The sequence below is a fragment of the Lissotriton vulgaris genome, chromosome 5 (assembly GCF_964263255.1).
Source record: "Lissotriton vulgaris chromosome 5, aLisVul1.2, whole genome shotgun sequence".
Taxonomy (NCBI): Eukaryota; Metazoa; Chordata; class Amphibia; order Caudata; family Salamandridae; genus Lissotriton; species Lissotriton vulgaris.
This window is the reverse complement of record NC_141693.1, coordinates 860,833,408-860,858,931: the sequence shown is the minus strand read 5'-3', so window position 1 is coordinate 860,858,931 and position 25,524 is coordinate 860,833,408. Positions and strand designations below refer to the sequence as shown.

The 25,524-nt window shown below is 41.8% G+C and overlaps 1 protein-coding gene across 1 annotated transcript in view; it reads left to right on the top strand.

Annotated features, from left to right (window-relative positions):
* Positions 1 to 23,581: 23,581 nt before the first annotated feature.
* BMS1 (BMS1 ribosome biogenesis factor) overlaps positions 23,582 to 25,524 on the top strand; it is a 334,476-nt gene continuing 332,533 nt past the window's right edge. The window contains exon 1 of the mRNA XM_086922425.1: positions 23,582 to 23,763. The gene's annotated coding sequence lies outside the window, so the exon portion shown is untranslated. The remainder of the gene's footprint in view (positions 23,764 to 25,524) is intronic.

Below are 25,524 nucleotides of genomic sequence, written 5' to 3'. Positions count from 1 at the left end.
ACGCGGTACCTAGAGTATTCCCCAAAGGTGCCTAGCATAGCCATCAGTCGTTGTATCATTTCCACCGGTCTACGGGTGTATAGCAGTATATCGTCGGCATAGAGCGATATACGTTCTTCCCAACCGCCTTTCATTGTTATCCCCCACACCCCAGGATCCGTCCGCACCCAGTGCGCCAGTGGCTCTAGTGCCAAGGCAAAGAGGGTCGGGGATAGGGGACAGCCTTGTTTTGTGCCGCGCCCCAATCGGAACTCACGGGACATGGCCCCATTAATTCGGACTCACGCCAGCGGTCCTGTGTACAGCAGTTTCACCCAGGAGCAGACTTTGTCCCCAAAACCAAGTTTCTCCAGTACTGCGTAAAGATAGCGCCATTCGATACTGTCAAAGGCCATTTGGGCGTCTAGGGAGAGCAGGGACGCAGGAACTCCACTGGGCACGGCGGCCGTCTGTAGAACCCCAAATAGACGGCGCAGATTGAGTCTCGCTTTGTGACTATTTTTGGGTTTTTAATTTAGATTTATAATTCTTTTGGCTCGTGTCCGGCCCGGCTCGTGTATTTAGGGCTCCTCGGGATGGTCTTTGGCTTATGTCTTCTTTGTGACACTTTCTTAAGGTTTGTGACTCCGTTGCATGTTCTTTTACTTTTATTTTTCATGTTTCTTCTGTCTCCTGTACGGCTCGTGTCTTTAGGTCACCTGTGGCTCGTGTACGGCTCGTCTCTTAAGTTTTACATGTATCTTCTCTTTTGGCCTCTTATAATATTTTTGGGATGTTTTTATAGGTTTTGTTTAGCTCGTGCATGGATCGTGTCCTAGGCTCTGTGCATCGGCTCCTGTGTTCGTGTTTGACTCGTGTCTAGCTCGTCGCCTCGTATCTGTGCATCTCTTAGGTCACCTGTGGCTCGTGTACGGCTCGTCTCTTAATGCTCCTGGTATCAATATGTTTAATGTCCCTAATGTAATCACCTTTTTTATTTTTTTCTAGGTCTAACTAAGCCCGTGTACTGTATGATGCAAACAGATTAAGGTAAGTCAAATGTTTTTATTTATTTGCTACTAATGTAATTGTGTTGTCTCTAATGTCTCTATTATTGATATTTATTGACTTTTGGTAATGACATTTATTTCCTCTACTATGGCTTGTACATCTTTTGTCGAAACTGCTGTTTGGGGAAATATCTTATTTTGTTACGTTAGGGTGGGGCACGTTATTTTAATAGAATGTGCGGTCGGCGAGATGTTCTAGAGAGTTCTACAAGCAACGATACCCTACGCAGAAAGATTAAGGTAAGCGCAAGCTTTGTGACTATTTTTGTGTTTTTAATTTAGATTTATGTTTCTTTTGGCTCGTGTCCGGCCTGGCTCGTGCTGTTTGCATAAGTCAAGTAAGTTAATTACTGTTGCTCGTTTCTAAAATATATTTTCGGTTTTGTACTGCTGTAATGTATTTTCTTTTTTTTTTTATAGGTATATGTCGGATCGTGTTGTTTCTGCATCGGCTCATGTTGCCATCAGGAAGGTAATGTTATTTGTATTTTTTTAAGCTAGACAACTTGGAGCCACTTCTCTGTAAAACTAACACCATGCTTTGTTATAACGTTTAAACTGAAGTCGCACACGCCCACTAACAATCGGAAGAATTCACACCTACAGGCCTTTCATCTTTACAGACAGGCTCCGACTTACAATTTGCATGCGGCTGGAAAGCTACAGCTTACGTGCCGAGTGCCACTATAGAAAGTTACTAAAATGAAATCTTTTCGTACAAATTTTCTGTTGCTATTTGTTTGGAGATAAATAAAATAACATTACATACTTGTTAAAATACTATGTACCTTGTGTTGCCTGGTTTAAGACTGGAGTTTTGATGTAGGTTAGTAAGTAGTATAAAGAGAACATTAAGGTAAGACTGTTTATTTATTCAATGTTATTGGAAATGTTATTTTTAATTTTTAGAATACTATCTAGCTTGTGTTGGTTACTTTAACACCGTCGTTTTGATATAGGTTAATAAGCTGCAAGATGAAGGTAAGCGCAAGTTTTGTAACTAGATTGTCTTTTTACATTAGATTTTCACGTTTCTTTTGGCTCGTGTCCGGCTCGTGTATTTAGGTATCTCTAGTTCGTCTTCTGGTCGAGTGTTCTTTGTAAAAGTTTACTTGGGTTTTGTGCTCTTGTCGTGTTTTTTTTAATTTTTCCATTTCTGATTTTTTGGGGCTCGTCTTCGGCTCGTGGCTTCAGGTGTCCTTTGGCTCAAGATTAAGGTAAGTGCGACGCTTGCGACATGCCCTGTCTTGTGAATGTTTAGCTTTGCATGGTATGCTTCTCACAGTATGTATGCTCCTAGAATCCATATGTTTAATGTTACTAATATAATCTCCTTTTTTCTTTTTTTCTAGGTCTAACATGCCCCGTGTACTGTATGATGCAAACACATTAAGGTAACTCAAATGTTTTTAACTAATTATTTGCTACTAATGTAATTCTGTTGTCTCTTATGTTTCTATTATTGATATTTATTGACTTTTGGTAATGAAATGTATTTCCTCTACTATGGCTTGTACGTCTTTTGTCGAAACTGCTGTTTGGGGAAATATCTTATTTTGTTACGTTAGGGTGGGGCACGTTATTTTAATAGAATGTGCGGTCGGCAAAATGTTCTAGAGAGTTCTACTAGCAACGATACCCTACGCAGAAAGATTAAGGTAAGCGCAAGTTTAGCAAATATTTTTTGGTTTTAAATTTGATTTTCATGTTTCTTTTGGCTCGTGTCCGGCCCGGCTCGTGTATTTAGGGCTCCTCGGGATGGTCTTTTGCTTATGTCTTCTTTTTGACACTTTCTTTAGGTTTGGGACTCAGTTACATGTTCTTTTACTCTTCTTTTTCATGTTTCTTCTGCCTCCTCGACAGCTCGTGTCTTTAGGTCACCTGTGGCTCGTGTACGGCTCGTCTCTTAAGTTTTACATGTATCTTCCCTTTTGGCCTCTTATAATGTTTTTGGGATGTTTTTATAGGTTGTTTTTAGCTCATGCAGGGATCGTGGCCTAGGCTCTGTGCATCAGCTCCTGTGTTCGTGTTTGACTCGTGTCTGGCTCGTCGCCTCGTATCTGTGCATCTCTTAGGTCACCTGTGGCTCGTGTACGGCTCGTCTCTTAATTTGTAAATGTATCTTCTGTTTTGGGCTCTGATAATGCATTTATCATTTTTTTCAACGTTGTTTTTAGCTCGTGCAGGTATCATGGCCTAGGCTCTGTGCATCGGCTCCTGTGTTCGTGTTTGCCTCGTGTCTGGCTCGTGTCCTCGTATCTTTGCATCTCTTAGGTCTCCTGTGGCTTGTGTACGGCTCGTCTATTAATTTTTAAATGTATCTTCAGTTTTGGCCTCTTATAATGTATTCGATTTTTTTAGAGTTTGTTTTTAGCTCGTGCAAGGCTTGTGTCCTAGGCTTTGTGCATCGGCTCCTGTGTTCGTGTTTGCCTCGTGTGTGGGTCGTGTCCTGGTATCTGTGCATCTGTTCCTCTTTTCTTGTTTAACGTATGCATGCTCATGTAGGTGGCATCTGGCTCTTGTCCGGCTCTTGTCTTACTTGTTAAACGTATCTTAATTTTTGTGCTCTTATAATGTTGTATCTGTTTCTTTATAGGTTGCCTTTTTCTGATGTATGGCTCGGGTCCGGCTCGTATATTTAGGTCTCCTCTGGATGGTCTTTGCCTAGTGTCTTCATTGTAACCCTTTTTTATGTATTTGGACTCAGTTACATGTTTTTTACATTTTGTTTTTCAGGTTTCTTCTGCCTCCTGTACGGCTCGTGCCTTTAGGTCACCTGTGGCTCGTGTACCGCTCGGCTTTTAATTTTTAAATGTATCTTCCCTTTTGTGCTATTATAATGTATTTTTTTTTCTTTAGGTTGTTTTTAGCTCGTGCATGGCTCGTGTCCTAGGCTCTGTGCATCGGCTCCTATGTACGTGTTTGCCTCGTGTCTGGCTCGTGACCTCGTATCTGTGCATCTCTTCCTCTTTTCGTGTTTAAGGTATGTATGCTCATGTTTTCGTCTTGTAGGTAAGGCAATATCTTCTACAGAGTTCTACAGTCAACCATACTTGCCGCAAAAAAGATTAAGGTAAGTGCAATTTTTGCTGCTAATTTTTCTGTTCGCTATATTGGCTTCTGTGCTCTTAGGAGGTTTTTATTATTTGGTTTCCCAGGTTTCTTTGGCTTTGTGGCCAGTTCGTGTCTTTGGGTCACCTGTGGCTCGTGTACGGCTCGCTCGTGTCTTAGTTGTTAAACGTATCTTATGTTTTGTGCTCAGGTTATACATTTTCTGTATCTTTCTAATCTTTTATTATTTTCCACTTTCAGGTCTCCTCTGGCTGCCTTTTGTGTTGGGTCTTCCCTATTTTTATTAAAATACTATGTAGCTTGTGTTACTTAATTTTACACCGTACTTTAGATAGAGGTTAGTACGCCGTGAAAAGAGCTCATTAATGTAAGAATGCTTATTAATTTGCTAAAGTTGCTTGTATTAGAAGTGCATGCTTTATTTATTTTAAAAAACTTTAGAATCGATGGTTGCAGGGCTTTGTATCAAATGCATAGACATTTTGGAGCCGCTTTTTGGGGGTTTTAACTACTGCGCCTCACATTTACTTTACACGTAATTCACACATCCTCACTAACAACAACTTAATACACTTCTCTCCAGACATGCCTTTCATTCTCACAAGGAAGCACCTCACCCAAAGATTTACATATGGCTAGACAACTACTTCTCATCTACATACTGTTCTTCGACACTACATGCTGTCTTCTTTTGTTATTTAATTTAATCAACTGCCCTTTTTCTTCTTTTACAGGATTTAAACTTCAACAGCAACCTTTCGGATCATTTCTTGAAGAACTCCATCCGGTGCACTTCGAGAGCTGCCGTTTCTCTGCTACAGAACAGTAAGTAACTTTTTAGATTGCAAAGCAAATCGTCTTTTGGTTCATAGCTATACCATTTGTTACGTTACTTTTATTCTTACTCTTTCATAATTGAAACAATGTACTACCTTTTAACTTTTATTCATAGGCTTTTAGAATTGCACCAATGTTATAAGTTTGATTTTAGTAACTTATTTTACGTGGAATGTGTCTTAAAGATTTGAAATTCTACTTTTACAACTTATTTAGAAAACACCGTTCGCCATCATGCAACTGTTTCAATATGTCGAAGAATAAATCTTTATCTGCTACTGTTTTTTGGTAACGCTATAATGTGTTTTAGAAAAAGGTACACAATTCCACAGCGGAAAACACAATGTCTTCATCATGTGCAGTATAATATATTAGTTACTTTATTTTCTAAGCTTTTCACAGTGTTTTTTTATTACATTTTTAAAATAGCACGTAATTTTGATTTAAATGCTGCGCTTACTTTTTAGATAGCAACAACTGTATACATTACTTGTAGTGTTATTTTTATTGCAAGACTGCTATTAAAATGTGTGCTATTTCTTTGCGCTCAAACAGTTATTATCGCCCTCGCAAATCCCCACATCCTTTACTGCGCTTAAGTTTCTCCACAGCGCCTTACCCCTCACATTATCCGCATAGTCCCACACAAGTAAACACCCATGACAATCGGCCATAGAGGAATGAAAGGCCAGTGTTTAACTTCCTTCTAACTCAGGCACCAGTCCCCTCCGTGAAATTCTGCTCTGGCACACAATCTCTATTCCAGCTTTACACGGTCCTTGCTTAAATGCCCCTCTGCATGCCGCACACCCTCTCATTGACCCTAGTTACATTGTAAGCATTTGTTAATTATTTCGGAATATCTACCATAGATTGCAATATTATACTTCTAAATAAATTTTTAGATTTCTTTCCATATATGCACACCTCTACTCTTTTTCCACTATTGCAGTTTGCTACCTCATGTAACAGCTCACTCGTACTATCGCCCTTGTTTTTGGAATTTTGTTAACTTGCGATGTCCTAGGCAAAACAACATTGACCCTAAGCACTCTGTTTGCCCTCACTTCCCGACAGGTACCCATGAAATTCCATCGGAGCACAGGAGAACTGAATAAAACACAGGTACGGCAGTCACAAAGCAATTACTCACAGATTACGTTTGCACCTTTTAAATGCTTGTGAGAGCGGCTGGCTTTCTCCCCTTATCATTCCGAAATTTCACTGCGTGGAGTTGAGTTCCGGTAGCCTTTAACTGGTTTCTTCTGTCAAGTTAATAACTGCGTTACCTTGGAAACAAATAACAAAATGGTCGACCTACATTGCGTGACCTTACGCAATGACGTCCTCAAAATACTTCAAAAGTCATAGATCGAAATAAGGCACAAAGACGCTGGAAGCTGATGACACACTGATTCTCCGCTAGGACACATGGAGATTCCGTGATGTCATCAGTGTGGAGTTAGCAATGTTGCAGAAGGATCTCCTGGCTTCCAAACGGTTAAATGGGACACCCAGACACTACAGACACACAAGAGTTAGACTTACGGTTAATTAAGGTGAAGTGAAGAGTACCAAAAATACGATTGTTCCTTATCTTCCAAAATTTCTTTAAAACTGCAAATCAGGAACGTAGGATGACAGCAGCTGAGCTAATTACGGTGAGTTATTTGTTTCTGACAGGAGTGCCCTTCACTTTTCTGCGATGTTTTCATTGAGTTTAACTTATACGTGGGAAGCAGCTCACTTTTTGGCATATATCTCTTCTCCCAGACATTAGCTGACAGGTTTCTTGTAAGACTTTTCTTTGTTTGATTTAAAAAATATTTATCTTCAATCTCGCACATTTCCAAAGGTTAAGGTTTAAACATCAGTTTCATTAGCTCAGGATTATTGCTGCAGTGTCACAATGTCTACTTTAAATTTCTCTGTTACTTACAGTTGCTTTATATTCATATTCACGCGTTTCACAGTACCAACTTGCGGCTTGTTTTGATGATTTTCTCTTGTAGTTTGCGTCAAATCTCATCAAACTTTCTAGAGTAACTGAGGTTTTAGTTGCTTTTCTTCTTGTTACAGGCCGCAGTTAGATGGGTTCTTTGTTGTGAGGTCTTGCTGTTGCTGCGCAGTTTTCCTTTGTAGTCTTCACTGCTCCTCTGGTCTGGTCTGGTCAGCTTCAGATGTCGCCAAAATGTTGTAAATAGATTAATTAGGCAGCAAGACACGTCTTCAGGTTATTAAGATAGGTTTATTAAGTTAAGACAGCAGAGCAGTAAAACCTCACAGCTGACCAGACCAACTGCCAAGGATGGAATCTAGCACACCAGATAGAACACTACTAGGTTAGAAGATAGAAACACTAAGAAAGGACTACAGACACCAAGAAGCCATATTGAACCAAGTAAGAATTTACAACAGTAACCACTAGTAAGAGTCACACTTGAAATATCAGCGGTAGGTTGCTCTGTGACTATTCAACCTGAAATGACATCAGTGCACAGTTCAAGACCTTCATAGCGCCACACGCTGCTCACAGTTGCATAAGAGGTAATCTTAAATTGGCACACTGTTAATGAGAGTTAACTACAGCCGCTGGTGCTATCATTGCACTACTACTGACAACTGTGTGCTCAGTAAAAACTGTGTTTTCCAGCCGCTGATGCAATCAAGACTCATGAATTTACAATATCTCCATGAGAGCCCTGAATTTACAATATCTCCATGAGAGCCCTTCTTTAATCAGCACACAACTGATGATACAGTCTCTCTTAAATTGGCAAACAGAGTTAATCTTAAGTCAGCAGACCACTGCTATTTTAAAATCCAGCCGCTGGTGCTATCACTGCACTAATAATGACAACGGTGTGTCTTGTATTACAGCCGCTGGTGCAATCATGACACATAAATATAAGAAGAAACTGTACAGTACCTTGAGGTTGATTAATTATGAAGTAAAGAAAGATAGTTGAGGTTGTTGAGTCTCTCTTCCCTTTATGCTGACTACGCCAATGTAAAATCCATGTACAGCTGAAGAATTAGGCAGGACACATGTTATGGTTGATGAGTTGTTAGGTTTAATCCAAGGAAAGAGAGACACATCCAAGCCACAGCCCAGTCAGGAACAGCTTCATGTCATTTCAAAGGATACATTCTAAAGCTCCAGGCTAGCTTAGAACCACTATGATGTCACCCATATCATCATGAGCATGTTCAAGATATCAAGAATACTACAGTCTGCCTTTGAATAGTTGGGAATTTAAAGACTTTCTCACTCATTTAAAAATCAAGCATCAGAAAAGCACACTTCTCTGGCCATGGGGGAACAGTGTGGTCGAGAGATTTACAAGTACCCTCAAGAAGACCGTTCAGCGTGCTGCGCTGGAAAAGCGTGAACTCAAATTAGGGGAGAGGAGTTGGCCTAATGGTTAGAGCGGTCAACCTCAAATCTGGGGAACTGGGTTCGAGTCTCGGAAAGGACGCGCAGCATCCTGTTGATAGAGCGCACAGGTCAACCGACTATTATATTACCAAATATGCACACTTGGGCCCATAATTTATTTTCTACACTTATTTAATCGGGTAACCTACACTCTACTACCAGTAACCCTGTTCCTTTCTATTTATTTCCAATGTACCTGACTTACCAATCCTTGTCACAGGTACCTAAAATCACAATGGATCAAGGAGCTAGCTGTAAAGATAAGCAGTCATCATAATACAATATAACATTTAAAATGTTTGCACTCTTTATAATAACCACAGACTCAGGCAGTTTTGAAAACCTTTATCTAATCATCATCATATGTCATGAGCCAAAGATTGACACAGATAAGATTATCTATAACTAGAATTAGAAATATCGTATAGCTATGAATAAGGCAGAGAATACTAATCATTTAGAAATCGGAAAATAAAGGGAAGGAGAAAATAAGGAACATGCTAATTTAGATCAACAGTCTTTCGCAACTTCACTAAAGGCGGGTAAAAATAGGGAACATGCTAAATCAAAGTAGACTTTCGTAATTCACTAACTGTTAAAAGGAAATGAAACTTATGCAATTAGATTTATCCAAATGTGCTTATTCTCTATAGGGAGGGTAAGAATGGAACATAAACTATATAAGAAAAACGATTTAGCATTTGACTAAAGGTAGGTAGAAAAGTGGAACATGCTAATAGACAAATAATGCATGGAAATCTCATTTATAAAGGGACAGGGGAGAAAAAGGAACATATGCAATTATGCTTTGCAATTATTCGAGAGTTAGAAATGCACATATAGATAAGTAATCACCCACACAAGTCAAGTCAAGTCAGATAATTTATATAGCGCACTACATACCCAGAGGGTCTCAAGGCGCTTAGGAAGGGGAGGAGGATTACTTGTCGAATATCCACGTTTTAAGTTGCTTTCTGAATGCTAGGTGGTTCTGGGTAAGGCGAAGGTCAGCGGGGAGTGAGTTCCATGTTTTGGCAGCCAGGTAAGAGAAGGATCTGCCTCCCATGGTGGTCTTATTGATGCGAGGTACAGTGGCGAGGGCTTGGCTGGAAGAACGTAGTTGGCGGGGGGGGGTGTAGGACAGTCGTGAGTTGAGGCATTCTGGTCCGATGTCGTAGAGTGATTTGTGTGCGTGGGTTAGCAGTCGGAAAGTGATTCTCTTATTGACGGGTGGAGGTCTTTCAGGTGACCAGAGATATGTTCGTTGCGCGGGATGTCTAATATCATCCTGGCTGAGGCGTTTTGGATTCGTTGGAGTTTCTTCTGGAGTTTAGCGGTAGTACCTGCGTAGAGGGTGTTTCCGTAGTCCAGTCGGCTCGTGACCAGAGCATGGGTGACTGTTTTTCTGGTTTCGGTGGGGATCCAGCAAAATGTTTTTTTGAGCATGCGAAGAACGTTGAAGCAGGATGAGGAGACGGCGCTGACTTGTCTGTTCATTGAGAGTGAAGAATCCAGGATGACGCCTAGGTTCCGTGCATGGTCTGTCGGGATGGGTGCTTTTCCAAGGGCTTCCGGCCACCAAGAGTCGTCCCATGCAGAGGGGGATGTGCCTAAGATGAGGACTTCTGTTTTGTCTGAGTTCAGTTTCAGACGGCTTTGTTTCATCCATTCGGCAACTTCTTTCATTCCTTCGTGTAGGTTAGTTTTGGCGGTGCTGGGGTCATTGGTGAGAGAAAGGATTAGTTGAGTGTCATCCGCGTAAGAGATGATGTTGAGGTTGTGTTGGCGGGCGATGGCCGCGAGGGGGCTCATGTATACGTTGAAGAGGGTGGGGCTGAGTGAGGATCCTTGTGGTACTCCACAGATGACTTCAGTGGCCTCGGACTTGAATGGTGGAAGGCGGACTCTCTGGGTTCTTCCGGTGAGGAACGAGGTGATCCATTCAAGTGCTTTTCCTTGTATTCCGATGTTATTGAGGCGTTGTAAAAGGCTGCTGTGGCAGACTGTGTCGAATGCTGCAGAGAGGTCGAGGAGGATGAGGGCGACTGTGTCTCCATTGTCCAGTAGAGTTCGAATGTCGTCTGTTGCTGCGATGAGAGCGGTCTCAGTGCTGTGTTTTGCTCGGAAGCCAGATTGTGAGGAGTCGAGGGATTTGTTGGCTTCGAGGAAAGCGGCGAGCTGGTTGTTGACAGCTTTCTCGATGACTTTGGCCGGGAATGGAAGGAGCGAGATGGGGCGGTAATTTTTGAGTTCGGTGGGGTCCGCTGTGGGTTTTTTCAGAAGGGCGGTGAGTTCGGCGTGTTTCCAGTCTTCCGGGAAGGTGGCGGAGTTGAAGGAGCAGTTGATGACGTCTCGGAGGTGCGGTGCTATGACGGAGTCTGCTTTGTTGAAGATGTGGTGAGGACATGGGTCTGTGGGGGATCCTGAGTGGATGGAATTCATCAGGCGGATTGTGTCCTCAGTGGAGATTGGGTTCCAGTCGTTGAGGGTGTTCACGGGGGGAGAATGTTCAGCAAATGGTTGGGTGGGTTGGTCTCCGGGTTGGTTGTCGAAGCTGTTGTGGATGTCTGCAATCTTGTTGTGGAAGAATGAGGCTAGGGAGTCGCAGAGGGCTTGAGAGGGGGTGATGTCGTTGGAGTTGGCCGAGAGATTGGAAAATTCCTTGACGATGTTGAAAAGTTCCTTGCTGTTGTGGGCGTTGTTGTCAAGTCGATCCTTGAATGCTGCTTTCTTGGCCTTTCGGATTAGTTGGTGGTGAGTGCGGGAGGCGTTTTTGAAGGCGTCCTTGGTGCTAGTGGTTGGGTCTTTTTTCCAGGCCTTTTCAAGGGAGCGGCAGAGTTTCTTGGACTTCTTAAGATCATCGTTGAACCATGAGGCCTTCTTGCTGCCAGGTTTGCTTTGACGTTTTTTCAGTGGTGCTAAGGTGTCGGCGGTGTTGGATAACCATAGGGTGAGGTTGGCGGCGGCTTGGTTTGGGTTAGAAGACTGGGCTGGGGTGTTGAGAAGGAGCGATGCGGAGATCTGGTCGGTGGTGATTTTGTTCCAGTTTCTTTGCAGAGTTGGTTGGAGGTGGTTGGTGGGTTTGGGCTTGTTGTAGGTGAAGTGAACGCAGCTGTGGTCAGTCCAGAGGAGATCCGTAGTGCGGCTGAAGGAGACATGATTGCTGGAGGTGAAGATGGGGTCGAGTGTGTGACCTGCGATGTGGGTGGGGGAAGTGACTAGTTGTTTAAGTCCGAGGTTGGCGAGGTTGTCCAAGAGGGTGGTGGTGTTGCGGTCGTTGATCTTTTCAAGGTGAAAGTTGAGGTCTCCCAGAAGGATGTAATCTTTGGAGGGGAGCGCGTGTGGAGTGATGAAGTCCGTGATGTCTTCACTGAATTTTGCGCGGGGGCCTGGTGGTCTGTAGAGGAGGGTGCCTCTGAGTGTGGTCTTGGGGTCGATGTGGATTTGGAAGTGAAGGTGTTCGGAGTTGGCGAGGTTGGCGTCAGAGCTGGTTGAGATGCGGATTGATTTCTTATGGACGATAGCGATTCCTCCTCCTGTGTGGCCGGAACGGTCCTTGCGTGTGATCTTATAGTCTTCCGGGATGGCAATGGTGATGTCTGGGGCGGAGGAAGCGTTCATCCATGTTTCTGTTAGGAAGGCGACGTCCGGAGAGATGGTGTCTAGTAGATTCCATAGGTCAATGGCGTGTATGTGGACCGAGCGGGTGTTGAGAAGGATGCATTGTAGGTGGTTGGGGTCGGGAGTCTGTGGAGTGGTCATAGCGGAGTAGTTGTCGGTGCCGCTGAATTTGCAGGAGTAGCAGGAGAAAGGTCCATGGGTGTGTCCAGGAGCTGCTTGGACGCAGTTTGGGGCGCGACCGGAGTTAAGGGCTAGGAGGGTTGCGGCATCGTAGGTAATGCGGGAGGGCTGGGAGGGACGGGGGCCAGGGGGTATGGCGCTGGGCGCGGTCCAGGCGCGGACGGGCGTAGACGGGCTTACCTTTGGCGCACCTTCGGCGCAGGTTGGGCGCGGACGCTGCGCGTGGACGCTGGGCGCGGGAGCTACTGTCATATATGGATAGTGGAGGGGGAGGGGCGAGGGCGTCTCAGCTGGGAGGCGGGGCGGGCACACGAGCAGGACAACTACAAACAAAATGGAGGCGGAGGGGGGAGCACAGCGGAGCGCTAGGGGTAAACGTGCATCAGACTTAAAAAGCACAATTACAAACACAAAGCGCTATTTCAGCAAAGCGGTAAACCAGCACAAAGAAGGCAAAATTAAGTGGCAGTATTTAAAGCACAATCAAGCAATGCAGCGCTACGATACACAAGAAGGCAAAATTAAGTGGCAGTATTTAAAGCACAATCAAGCAATGCAGCGCTACGATACCAGATGTCAGCAGGGACACTGGGAGCGACCACTCAGCCCGTGGGAGAGGAGTGAGTCACGGCGCCACAGACTTTATATTTACCTAGGATAGAGTGAAGATTAACCCTGGCCACGGGTCAGATTGGAAAAGACGGGAAAGGACCCTCAAGGACTTAGATGCCAGTAGGCGAGCAGGTACAGCTCATGGACAGTCAGGACAGGATAACCCCAGAATTTGGATCAGGACCGAGTTCACCAAAGGGTACGACCAACACCCGCAGCTTCGGTTGCAATGCCTGCGCTACTCCCTCTCTGCAAGGAATCTGCCAATAACCCCGATTGGGTTCTCGAACCTAGCAGCAAAGTGCTTCACCAGCACTTTAAGTCTGCATAAACCCCGAATGGTTTTCTCGAACCTCCCGACAGAGTGTTTCGCAGCTCTCTGAGTTCAGTCACCTATAGAGTGCCTTGGGTCAGTGACAGGTCAGCTATTCGGACAAGTCGGACAATTTCTCTAGCTAAACCTACGCTAGTTATACTGTTTTTCGGGTCAGTGTACCACCCTCCAATGTTGCAAGTGTAAGGATCCCCAATTTTGATTGGACAAAGGAGGAGGTTAGGTCATCACATCACCTAAAGTTTAGACTTAATATTCAATCTTTGTGCCCACCCCCTAGTTTCTGACTTCCCATGACATATGACTTGCACATAACAATGGTGAATATATTAATCAGGTACATTTGTAGCAAATGATGCACAGTTCAGCTTCGTTCAGCTAGGTCGCAGGTCGGTTCCCAAGAGCATCTCGGCTTTGGCTGCCAGCTGGCTGGGTTCCACTGCTGCATGGTTTTCTTTTCCCCCATCATGTGACTGGTACCATACAGGCTTTCAAGATGGAGTAGTAAGCACCTCCCATGCCCAAAGAATACGATACATGAAAAGCAAGCGAAAACAACTTAGAAATACAGAACAAAGTAATTACACTGTATGCCATAAATGGCTATAGTACATCCCTTACTTTATAATACATATAGCATTAGGGTAAGTGCAGAACAAACAGCTTTGCGAAAACGACAATGCAAGCTCAGAGCATGTGAGAACACAAAGCGGCCATATCAGCTGTATTGCGCTTGAGCAAACACTTTCCCACCAGAACTGCGAGTACGTCACGTCACATGAGTATGACCGACGCATGCGCAGTCCAAATTCCCACGTAGCAGCAGCCATTTTAATGGCAAGCGTATTAGGTTTAGTAAACACATAGGATAGCGTTACTGGGACACCCCCGTGTAGTGTAAAAATGTGCAATATTAGTAACACGAACATGTTGATTTAGTTTTATTAACATTATGTGAGGTTCTTGATACAAGCAAGTCGCTTAACGTGCGAATCCTTGCTCCATCACTGTGATTCTGGACAAATCACTTATTCTCCCTGTACCAAACAAAAATGAATCTGTCCTCATGTAATGCAACTGGTGCTCATGTAAAGCGCTCTGATACCCGATACCTTTGGGTCAAGGTCACGCTATATAAAACTCTGTAAAAAATGTTAAATCAGTTCTCCGGTCTACGCTTCATGCCTACAGGTCAACTCTGCATTCTGCCACAGGTGAAAGCCCTGCATCCTTAATGTTTGGGAAAGCCATAGGCACCTAAGTGCCACAATGGAACAATGAGAGATCTATTGATATTGACAGACTTCGCAGTACTGACTCCTTTCAGAAACGTCACATGAAGACCTATGCGGACTGACACCACTGTGCGTTGAACATTGTGTTCCACAGAGGAGACCGAGTGATTGCAAGGCAGAAACGGAAGCGCAAGTCTGATGCTCCTTTTGATGCTGACCCACTGTGGGTTGCGTCTGGTAAAGGACATATGGTGACTTCTTACTGTCCTGGAAAGTCCATTATGCAAGATTCTTTGCATTTCAAGGACCTGCCTCGAGCTTCGCCAACTCCAGTTGTCAAGAGTGAGACTTATCCACCTGGGCATCCAGAGAACCCAATGACTGTACAAATATTTCTGTCAACAATGCCAGTCATGGGCCCATCTCCGGTCTCTCAACAGCCTCACATAACCAGATCTGGGTGATTGATTTGAGCACCAAAATGACTCATTGAGTGTTGTAATGTATATATTATTGTTACGTTTTATTTAACAAAGGGGGAGATGTAGTGTCCTGTGAGTTAGAGATGGCGGGACCCTTTTGGTTCCTTACGGAATCCATAGAACCGTGACATAAATGCATGGGTGTGTATCACAGAATTCATGATGTAGAATGTTCAGTTCTCGGATCAATAAAGACATGTAATACCAAACTCTGTGTGTGGTGTCAGGGCTTTAAGTGGGCCGGGTCTCACCGGTGCTGGGCACCAGCAGTTTTTTTAAAGGGGTCCTCGAAACGGGTCTCTATCGGGCTCTTTTGTGTGCCATGGCACAGGCGTTCCGTTTTTTCCCGGGCTGCACTGACAGCAGGTGCATCGATGTATGCTTGCTCACACTGCTCACTTCTCACTAGTGGAGAAGTTACAGCATGACGTCATGTCAGGTTGTAGTGTGGTTCCTATATTCCCAATAGGCTCTGCGCATTGGAATAGTATATCCTATAGATATGACGTAGGACTTAGGCCAGTAGGTCTCTATCGAATATACTAAACTTAATAGTGAGTGCCAGCTAGCTCAGAGGTCACTAGAAACTTTCTCGAATTCACTAGAAAGGATTAGTTTCTGACAACCGCATAAACATGACATCTTTGGTCCCTAGGACTGGAATAACTATCTTCAGAGTCATGGAAACAATAGATAATTATTTCACTCAGTCAATCGTGCATTCTTTGTTACTACAGAGTTGCAGAGAAATAGTGAGACAGGCGTTTTCAATAAAAAGGGTTTATTGAACAGTATTCTTTCTCATGCAAGAGAGGTGAACTGCTACAATCGTTAGGCAGAATGCAAAGTATAATGCATACAGCGTAAACAGTAATATGAAATAATACTGTAAGAGCATTGTATGGTTTCTAAGCCATATAAAAATACATACATAAATAACCGAGGCTAAAATACTCAACTGGTGCTTCTAAAATCCGCCTACCCCAATGTACCTAACCTAGGTCTAGTATGAGGGAAGACGTAAGTATGGTTTTTAACATAGGTTTAGTTTTGCCAAGAATCTACCAAAGGTTTCTCTAGGTTCTAATCAGCTCCATACCTTAGAATGAAGGAGGTCCGGTATCTGTGTCTCAGGACTTGATTTCCCAACACCCCGCAAGGGGAGTCAGAAACACTGGAGCTGGATTCTTAGCAGAGAAAGGAAGCTTCCTTATCAGTGCGTCAGCTGGAGAGTCGGCTTCCTTCGGCACTTGCTGTAGCGAGCTGCGTCGGGCAAGTAGGTTGTCGAACTGCACCGAACCACCGTGCTTTGCCTTAGCAAGTGAAGGTATATTTATACCTTGAAGGTGTTTAGGAATGCCATGTTTGACGTAAAGTCGGGCATAGGAACGTCATGAATGAACCCTTAAGGAATAGATGTTCATTAAAAAACTAACTGAGTTCTTGGAGAAATCAATATTCAAGTAAGGGGAATTCCCTAATGGCTTAAACTGGTTTTCCAAGAAATCGTTGTGACGTTTAGTGAACGGATGGAAGTAGCCATGCCTGTATTTGGGTAGCATGGGCTACGTCTAAATAAGGGCTTGATTTCTATGCCTATATAAGGGCAACATGAATTGTACCTATATTAGGACTTGAATCAGGAAAATCCATACAGAATCTAAAACGCCATACAACAAGATGAGTGTTGTAGGGGGAGGGAAAAGCTTTAAAGAGAGTCATTTTCTCTTTGGATTTCCCTTATCTTTTTGAAACTCAGGAGCAGCAACATTGTTGTGGTGTCACCAGGGATTTAAGTAGAAGCTTTTTCAATATTATATACAAGCCATATGTAGTATCCTGCGAGACACGTTCTAGTGTCCCGCAGGAAGTTGTCATTCCAGCCACTCCCTCGAGGGCTGGACATGCTGCACCCCCACACCCATCCATCACGGGTGTCATGCGTGACGTGACTGAAGTAATTCAGTACATCAAGTTCATGAAGAAGATTAGGTTTAATAGGAACAAACAGCTTGTACATCCACTATCCATGAAGAAGCTTATCTTTCTCCCAACCTCCCACACAAGGAATGTTCACCCCAGAGAGAACAATAACATTCTAAGCATGTGCATAACATTCTACAATAAGATGCAGTAATCACAAACTAATGAGAATACTACACACCTTCCCCCCAATAATTTCTTTTTTTAAAAGATAAAAAAAAATACAATAAAAGTAATTATCAGTGAATAAAATCTTTCAATTTGACAGGTGTATACTTGATGCGAGAACTTTTCCTTAAATCACCAACATTACTACTCACTTCACTACCAATCTCAGTTTGAACCTCATTATTATTGGTACCAATGGAAGAAGACGGTCTACCAACATTACTAATATCCCCAGACCTTGATGCACTATCACTCAGGGATGGCAGAGCATTTTTGAAAGAGTCAAACAAGGCAGAATGACATTCATCATCCTCACGAAATTTCATCAAATCAGACTGTGAAGCTTGCAAATCAGGCTGAGAAAAAATGTTAGAATCTGCCTCTTTGCACAATGATATACGTCTAAAATTCCAGATTTTACCACCTTCAACTCTAACAGCTCTGCTAAAAACGTCAGTAACTTTGCAAGGATCAGACCATTTAGCGTATTTCTTTCCAACTGAACCACCAAATTTAACACACACAAAGTTTCCAATCCTAATTTTAGGAATACAACCAGAACGTGACCCAACATTACCTTTCATTTTCATTTGATAACTCTAAACCTTATCCTTAACTTGAGATAAATCGAAGCTAGAACCACATGGTAATTTAATTTTCAACCACCAAGGTAACAACTTTGACCCAGGTTTCCTTCCCCGCAACATTTCAAACGGTGATACATCAGTGACAGAATTAGGGGAAACCCGATACGATAAAATAGTAGCACGAAGAGCTTTCTGCCACTCCAAACCATTCTTGATGGCTAATTGTATAGAGTCTTTGATTACTCTGTTGAAACGTTCTACCTGACCATTGGGTTATAGTTGGACACTCTCTTATGAACAATACCACATCTACCAAGAAAAGAAACAAAATCTTTGCTAATAAATTGCGGACCATTATACGAAACAATTTCTGCTGGAATACCCTCACGACAAAAAATTTCATCTAAAAACTCAATAACTTGAAGGGAACCAATTTTATCCACAATTTTCAACTCCGGCCATTTTGAGAAATAATCAATTAACACCAACGCATACACTTCCTTATTGGGGAACAAATTGAGAGGACCAATGATGTCAATGCCCAATTTCTTCCAAGGACTGGAAACATACTCAATGGGAGAAACCAAAGTAGAAAGAGCTTTAACAGATTTGTTACTGTTAGCACAAGGAGAACACAAACGGACCCATCTGTCTGCCATAGCATCAACACCCGGCCACCAATAAAATTCTCTGATACGCCTTTTAGTACTAGACATACCCATATGTCCTTCATGGGCCATTGTGATAATTATTTCTCTCATACCAAGCGGAGGAACAATTTTATCACCTCTAGAAACAAAACCTTGTGAAAACATAAGTTCATCCTGTATCTTACAAAAAGACAGCAAGTCACCAAATAATTTCCTTTCCTCAGTCCACCCAATTTGAATAAACTTAACAACACTGGACAGAGAAGTATCACTGCACATAGCCGCCTTCCATTCAGCTTCAGAGATAGCATCAGCGGAAGCATTTGAATCGCCATTATTAACATCATCCATGGTATACACAACATCCAGATCATTACAACTATTAAAAGAATCATGTGTGTCAAGCAACGGCAAACAAGACATACAGTCTGCATGTACATTTAAACGACCTGGAACATACTCAACAGCACATTAAAACTCTTTCAATTTGGCAGCTAAGCGTGCTAACCGAGCAGTAAGCATCCTACCACCACCAGCAGCTAACATGTTGATTAAAGGCTTGTGATCTGTACGCAAACAAAATTTTGTGCCCCATAGAAATTGTCGAAAGTGTTATGCAGCCCAAGTGCATGCTAACAATTCTTTTTCTACAGTGGAATAATTGTATTCTGCTCCACGTAAAGTTATTGGCGCATATGAAACCACATACTCTTCACCTTTGTTACTTTGCATCAAAACTGAACCCAACCCAACGTTGCTTGCATCTACAGCAACAATGCATTCTTTCCCCACTTCAAAAGGTCTTAGAAACGGAGCATTTACTATTTCTTTTTTAAGTAATTCAAAGGCACTTTGATGTTCATTGTTCCATGCACATTTTACATTTTTCTTTAACATAGATCTTAAAACATGAACTTTACATGAATAATCATGTACACATTTTCTATAAAACTCTGCGAGACCAAGAAATGATACAAGTTGTTCTTTGGTTGACGGAGAAGGGGCATTGGAAATACTTTGGATGTGGTTAAATTTTGGCTTTATAGCATTGCTGGAAATTTCATGTCCTAAGTACTCTACTTTGTCTTGTCTAAACTTACATTTAGCAAATTTTAAAGTTAAACCTTTGTCCTGTACACGTTTCAATACCAAATCTAAATTTTTGTCATGGTCTTTGTTATCTTTTCCGAAAATCAAAATATCGTCTTGGAACGCCACCGCACCCTCGCAGCCTTCCAACACTTCCTTCATGAGTCTTTGAAAGACTGACGCCGCGCTAGCCAAACCAAAAGGCATGCGGCAAAATTGAAAAATACCTTCAGGTGTGATAAAGGTTATTAAAAATTTTGAATTCTTATGCAGTAGTACTTGGTGGTAAGCGCTAGCTAAATCAATAGTAGAAAAAATACAGGCACCAGACAAAGTTGAAATGAGCTCATGTATGTGGGGTAATGGATGTCTATCAATAGAAATCTCCTTGTTTAAACTGCGGAGATCTACACATAGACGAAGTTCGCCATTGCTTTTAAGGGATAAAACCACAGGAGAAGATTCCACCGGCTCAATAATCTTTTTTTTTACTAAATCAGACAGAATGATCTTTAATTTGTCTCGATACGCTAGAGGTACATTTCTCACTCTGTGCCTAATGGGAATAGCGTCGTGTTTGAGAACAATTTTATGCTCAAAATTTTTGAACTCACCAAGAGTGTCTGAAAAAATTGCAGAAAATGTATTCTATAGAATACTAGTGAATTCTTCAGTATCTGAAGGGACAATGTACACAGGTGGAGAAGCATTAGGGTCTAATTTAATGCCCATTTCCTGTTAATGGGGCCAACCAAGGATAGGCACACCTTTTTTAGCAATGTAAACCTTACCTCTAGTTCTCCTTTTTTTAAACATTATATCCACCCACATAAAACCCTCCAGATCAATTTTATGACCGGTATAACCTCCTGGTTGGACATCAGATGGGAATAACTTTTTGTTGTTCCAAAATTTGTCAAATATATCTCTTCCAATGATACTATACCAGGCACATGAATCAATATACATAGAAATTTCTCTACCATCAATTGATATTATATCTTTTGGAAAACTTTTATACCCGTTATCCTCGACGCACAAAATGCTGCTAATCTCTGGAACTTGGTTCTGATATTCGTCCTCATCATATGTAACTGAATTAACTTTCTGGACAGACTTGCAAACTTTACTGAAATGACCTGGTCTTTTGCATTTAATGCAAATTTTATTCCATGCAGGACAACCTTTGTAACTTCCTACATGATCTAAACCACCACATTTGTAACAAACTACTTGAGATTTTTTTCCAAAGAAATTTTTGTCTTTTACCATAGTGTCTTTCTTGGGAGGAAAGTAGGTATTTTTTTTTAAGTTAGTCTGACTCTTCGCTACTGAAACTTCAGGAATTACCTCTTTAGATTTTACTACTTGACCTCTATTTCATTGACAAATTTCTCAGATTGTTCAATTCCTTTACCAATATTTAAAACAGCGCTAAGAGACGACTCGGTACCCATCCATAAACGTTCTTGTATTTTCTTACTTTTGGTTTTCATCATGATTTGGTCCCTTAATACCTGCTCAAAATTAATGGTCTCAAAAGAACAATATCCAGCTAAGGTACACAGAGCTGCTACGTAATCCTCTATGGATTCATCGTCCTTTTGAGCTCGTGAGTAGAATTTAAATCTCTCCTTTACAGTATTGATTTTCCTACCAAATCTAATTTTCATCTGTTGAACAGTTGTTTCAAAAACGTTGGTGTCACATGAACTTTCTATGGCAGGTAGATTTGCTAGTTCTTTTAAACCAGCTCCTCCCAAACAATTTTTTAATAAAGCTAATTTCCTTTTAGCGGAACAACCATCTTCTTCTAACACGTCAACATAGGCTAAAAACATAGGATACCAAAGATCCCACTCCATTTTGGGTTCACCTACAGTTGGTAGAAAATGTGGAGGTGCAACAATGTTAGACATGTTAATACCATTAAAATAAGATAAAATACAAAACAGCAAAATGTCTAATTAACAACCTATAACAAAAGAAGTGGTTACAAAATAATTAACTAACATAAGAAACATGGTTGGAAGATCCAAAGTCTAATGTTCTATGTCAGAATGATGTTTTCTTTCTTCTTTTAGCACTTTCTTCTTTTATCACTTACAATGTATAATAAGTGTCTTACACTTGTATTGAATAGCTGTTAATTAAAAATATAAAACTAAGCTAAATCGATGCAATGTTACACTTCAATTTCACTAAGTTCGATAAAACACTTATTTACATAAAATAGTAAATTATGTGAAATTCTCGGTAAAATATTCAAATTTTAAAAACCAACTTTGTTCCTTGCGCGATGTTTAAATTGCAGTCCTCTTCGTCGATCCGTGTATCGTTGCTAGGTAATCCGATTACAAAACAAAGATGGTGATCAAAACGTTGCACGTAATCTTACGCGATGATATCATCACGCATGAACCGTAATGAGCAAAGTTGTCGTAGTCATCAGAGCACCAAGAGCATTGGAACGTTCATCAGCTGGATGTCGACGATGTCACTGAGGATCTGTACACGCTCGAATAGAAAAATGCACTTTCAAAAAATGCAGGGATCAGACGTTGCCTGTATACGAAAGATGCAATAGAGGTAACCGCACCGCTGCTCGAACACAACAGCCAAATAAAACCCTTTTTTCTGCCCGATACTGACAGCCGAAAGTGTACGCACGACGTCACTCACTATAACACTTCAAAAAAAATATTTCTTTTCTACTGACAAATGGTTCAGTTAGTTCACAGCGAATTACTCGATTTTCCGAGATTCTTCATCAAATACACATTTCGAAATTATCTTAGGCTATAGAAATAGCTAGGTAAACACATCGGGTGCAATGAATTTACAAAAGACTTCAGTCCAAAGAGGAAAAAAAAAATGTGCCGGAAACCACTGTACCACTGCCGAGTATAATTTTTAAAAATAAGAAAACTGCAAATAATATGACACAGGCGCTGGTGCGATCAAAGCACATGTATAAAACAGCCGCAGGTGCAATCAAATCACATGGAGTAAATTATAAAGAAAAGTACCTTAAGAATAAGTGAACGCTGTTTGTTTGTCCATAAATAACCTTTACAAAATCTTCTTAAAATCCGTAGGAATTTCCAATCGTCGCCAATTTATGAAGTAATTCAGTACATCAGGTTCATGAAGAAGATTAGGTTTAATAGGAACAAACAGCTTGTACATCCACAATCCATGAAGAAGCTTATCTTTCTCCCAACCTCCCACACAAGGAATGTTCACCCCAGAGAGAACAATAACATTCTAAGAATGTGCATAACATTCTACAATAGAATGCAGTAATCACAAACTAATGAGAATACTACAGTGACCCCGCTAATAAAAGGGCCCGGGTGCACGTGCTCGAGGCCAGTGACTACTATACCGACCCTGGTGTCCGTGTCCATCATTGCCGTGATATGGGCCTGTGGCCCAGCACCACACCATAGTTGCTGCTTATTTATCTTATGCAACTAAAAACCATTGACAAAGCCAATGGTCCTGGCTTTTTGTAATTGTAAGTATGATGTTACTTGTATCATATATCTTCTGGATGCAATGACAGAACCAGCAAAATACAAATCGGGCGGCACACTATGCTAGGCACAGATATTTAGCTTACGTGTTTTAAGCCACTCCCTTAAATCCAGTTGTCACGCCCCTTTGAGAGACCCCCCCAGGTTTTTCATCCCACTTAAAGCTCTGTGTGGCGTGATCATTTACAAGTACCACAGGCTGGGGTAGGATGCCACAACTGTCCTGCTGGAAGGACCTGCTGCAACGTAAGAGCATGAAAGAAACTACAAAACTGGTGTCACATAACATTTCAGTGCGGTGATGACGGCTACACTGAAATGCACATATCTAACCCGTGATGCGTGGCATTTGGCAATGATGTTGCACTGCATGGAAATAAAGCTCAAAATATTGTTTACAAAATTACTATTAAACACTGAATGCACGGTTGCGTGAACAAAAAGATGGCAACAGACAACAACCAATTTGAAAGTAAGACCTGTATGTCCCAATGTTAAACACAGCTTCTCAACAGGATATTTTGAATGCACCATGTGCTAATTATATTGTGTTAATATAATGATACATTGTAGTAAACAAATTTGAAAAAGCAACCAAAAAAACCCTTATCACTGACTGGCGACCCTTAACAGCACTCTAAATCAGATATTTGAGTTCGTGAAAGGAAAAACGGACTATTTCACTGTAGTCCTTCGTCTGTGTTGGCGAACGGTTCGCTTGTGCAGGAAGTCCGTACTGGGGAGAGCTGAGAAGCGAACACTTCCGACATACGGAACGGAAGACCTTCGTGTGCTGTTTCCGGTCGGTGGGATTTAGTCGCTGCACACTGCTTGTGCCTATCTGCAACATGTGGGAAGCAATTCAGCAATAGAACTCCGAGAGCAGGTAATTGACCACAACCACTTTTTTGTTTCGGGGTTCAGTGAGGCGCATATGTAACGACTTCACGGAGTCAGTAGCATTATCCTGTGACCTGGAAAATGTATGATTTCTGTTTACTCTGAGGATACGAATTTTCTCTGGTACACTAGTTCTGTATTTGGAATACACCTCACCGGCCCCACTTAAGGCAAACTCATTATAACATGCTACAACAACCTCCACCCACAGCCCAAGAGAGAACCAAAGCCCGAAGGGAGACCTGTTTGATGAGACTACCTTCAGAAGAGAGATTATTCTCAAGACCAAACCGAATCCAACAGCAATACCCGTATGTACCATGTCAACGCGTCCATATTTGCCAGTCATCACTGTCATCTAAATCACATTTCCATACTGCCAGACTAATGGCCCCTATGGAAATCCTCTGGTCATATCTTTTTCAAACCTATGTCACCATGTAGAATTGTTCATTCTCTGGATGGCCCGCACAGAGATCTGACTTCCCCATCATTTTACAGTAAGTCATTCGGTTAGCAGGTATGACTCCTTTAAGGAGAGACCCTAAGTTGGAGAGTTCATTCTTGAAGAGTCCGTTATAAAGAACTTTAAAGTGTATTGAGAACTTCAGAGAAGTGAAGTTCTAAATTGGTCATTGGTATGAGGCCATCTACAAAAGCTTTAAAGAGACACTCTACTTACATGATCCCCTGTATACCTTGCTTCTTAATGTTTTCACGTTGATTTCTGCTAAAGTGGTTCTACTTCCCTAAGACTATTCCAGTTAGTATTAAGCGACCGTGAGCAAGGGAAGTGGGGAATATGACTTTGTGTTGTTTTCTTGTGTACCGTATGTACTTCTCAATCGAGTCTTCTGTGCGTGGAGAAGGGCTACAAGGAAGAGAACATGCTAAGACATGAGCTGGAAGGGAAGAACAAGAGGAATACAGAATAAATTATACATTTCGAGCATGATATTTTATGTTATCCTGTTTTCGGTTTGTGTAACGCATTCACTTACAGTCGGTAAAACAACTTTCTGAGGAATGCCTGACTGCTGAGAACTTGCATGTCACAAGTTGGAATCCCAGCTGGTTTGACTTGTATTTAACCCTTTGAGTTGTTTCTTTTGAGTCCCATTGAGTTGAATAATAGTTGCAACTGTTATTTAGAGTGGATCGCAAAACTGTTGTAGAAAGCACTATTTAAGAAGATATCTTGTGGAATAACCTAGATTGCAATATCCCCTTTGATGTGTGCTTATCTCTGTATTACAGTAAAGTGAAAGATCCTAAACTCTAGTTATAGACCCAAGCCACTGGTGAATTTAACAACTGGTATATAGCCTGAGGCCGAAGGTATATGTTGGTATTAGAATATTCAACCTATTTGGGGTAATGTTTTAAATTAAAAAGGCAGAAACAGAGAGACACACACTAGAATGTTGGAGCAGGAGCCCTATATCGAAAGCCTATTCCATCAATTATTCTCCCCTAGGCACTCATTGTCTTTAATGGAGCTTTCAACATTTTATTATTTTAATAAGGCTTAAATACTTAATGATCGTGGGTTTGTGGGAGTTAATATGGTTTTAATTACCTGATATTATTAGGCAGAGAAAGTGTCTCGTATGTGTTGGAATAGAGGTCCAGATCTTGGACACATAACTGGAAAATGCTTGATGTTTGTCTTCTCCTTCTTGCTCTCCTTGGTATGTAGACTGGCTTATCTTTTTTGTATATATAATGAAGGCCCCCAATGCATTCA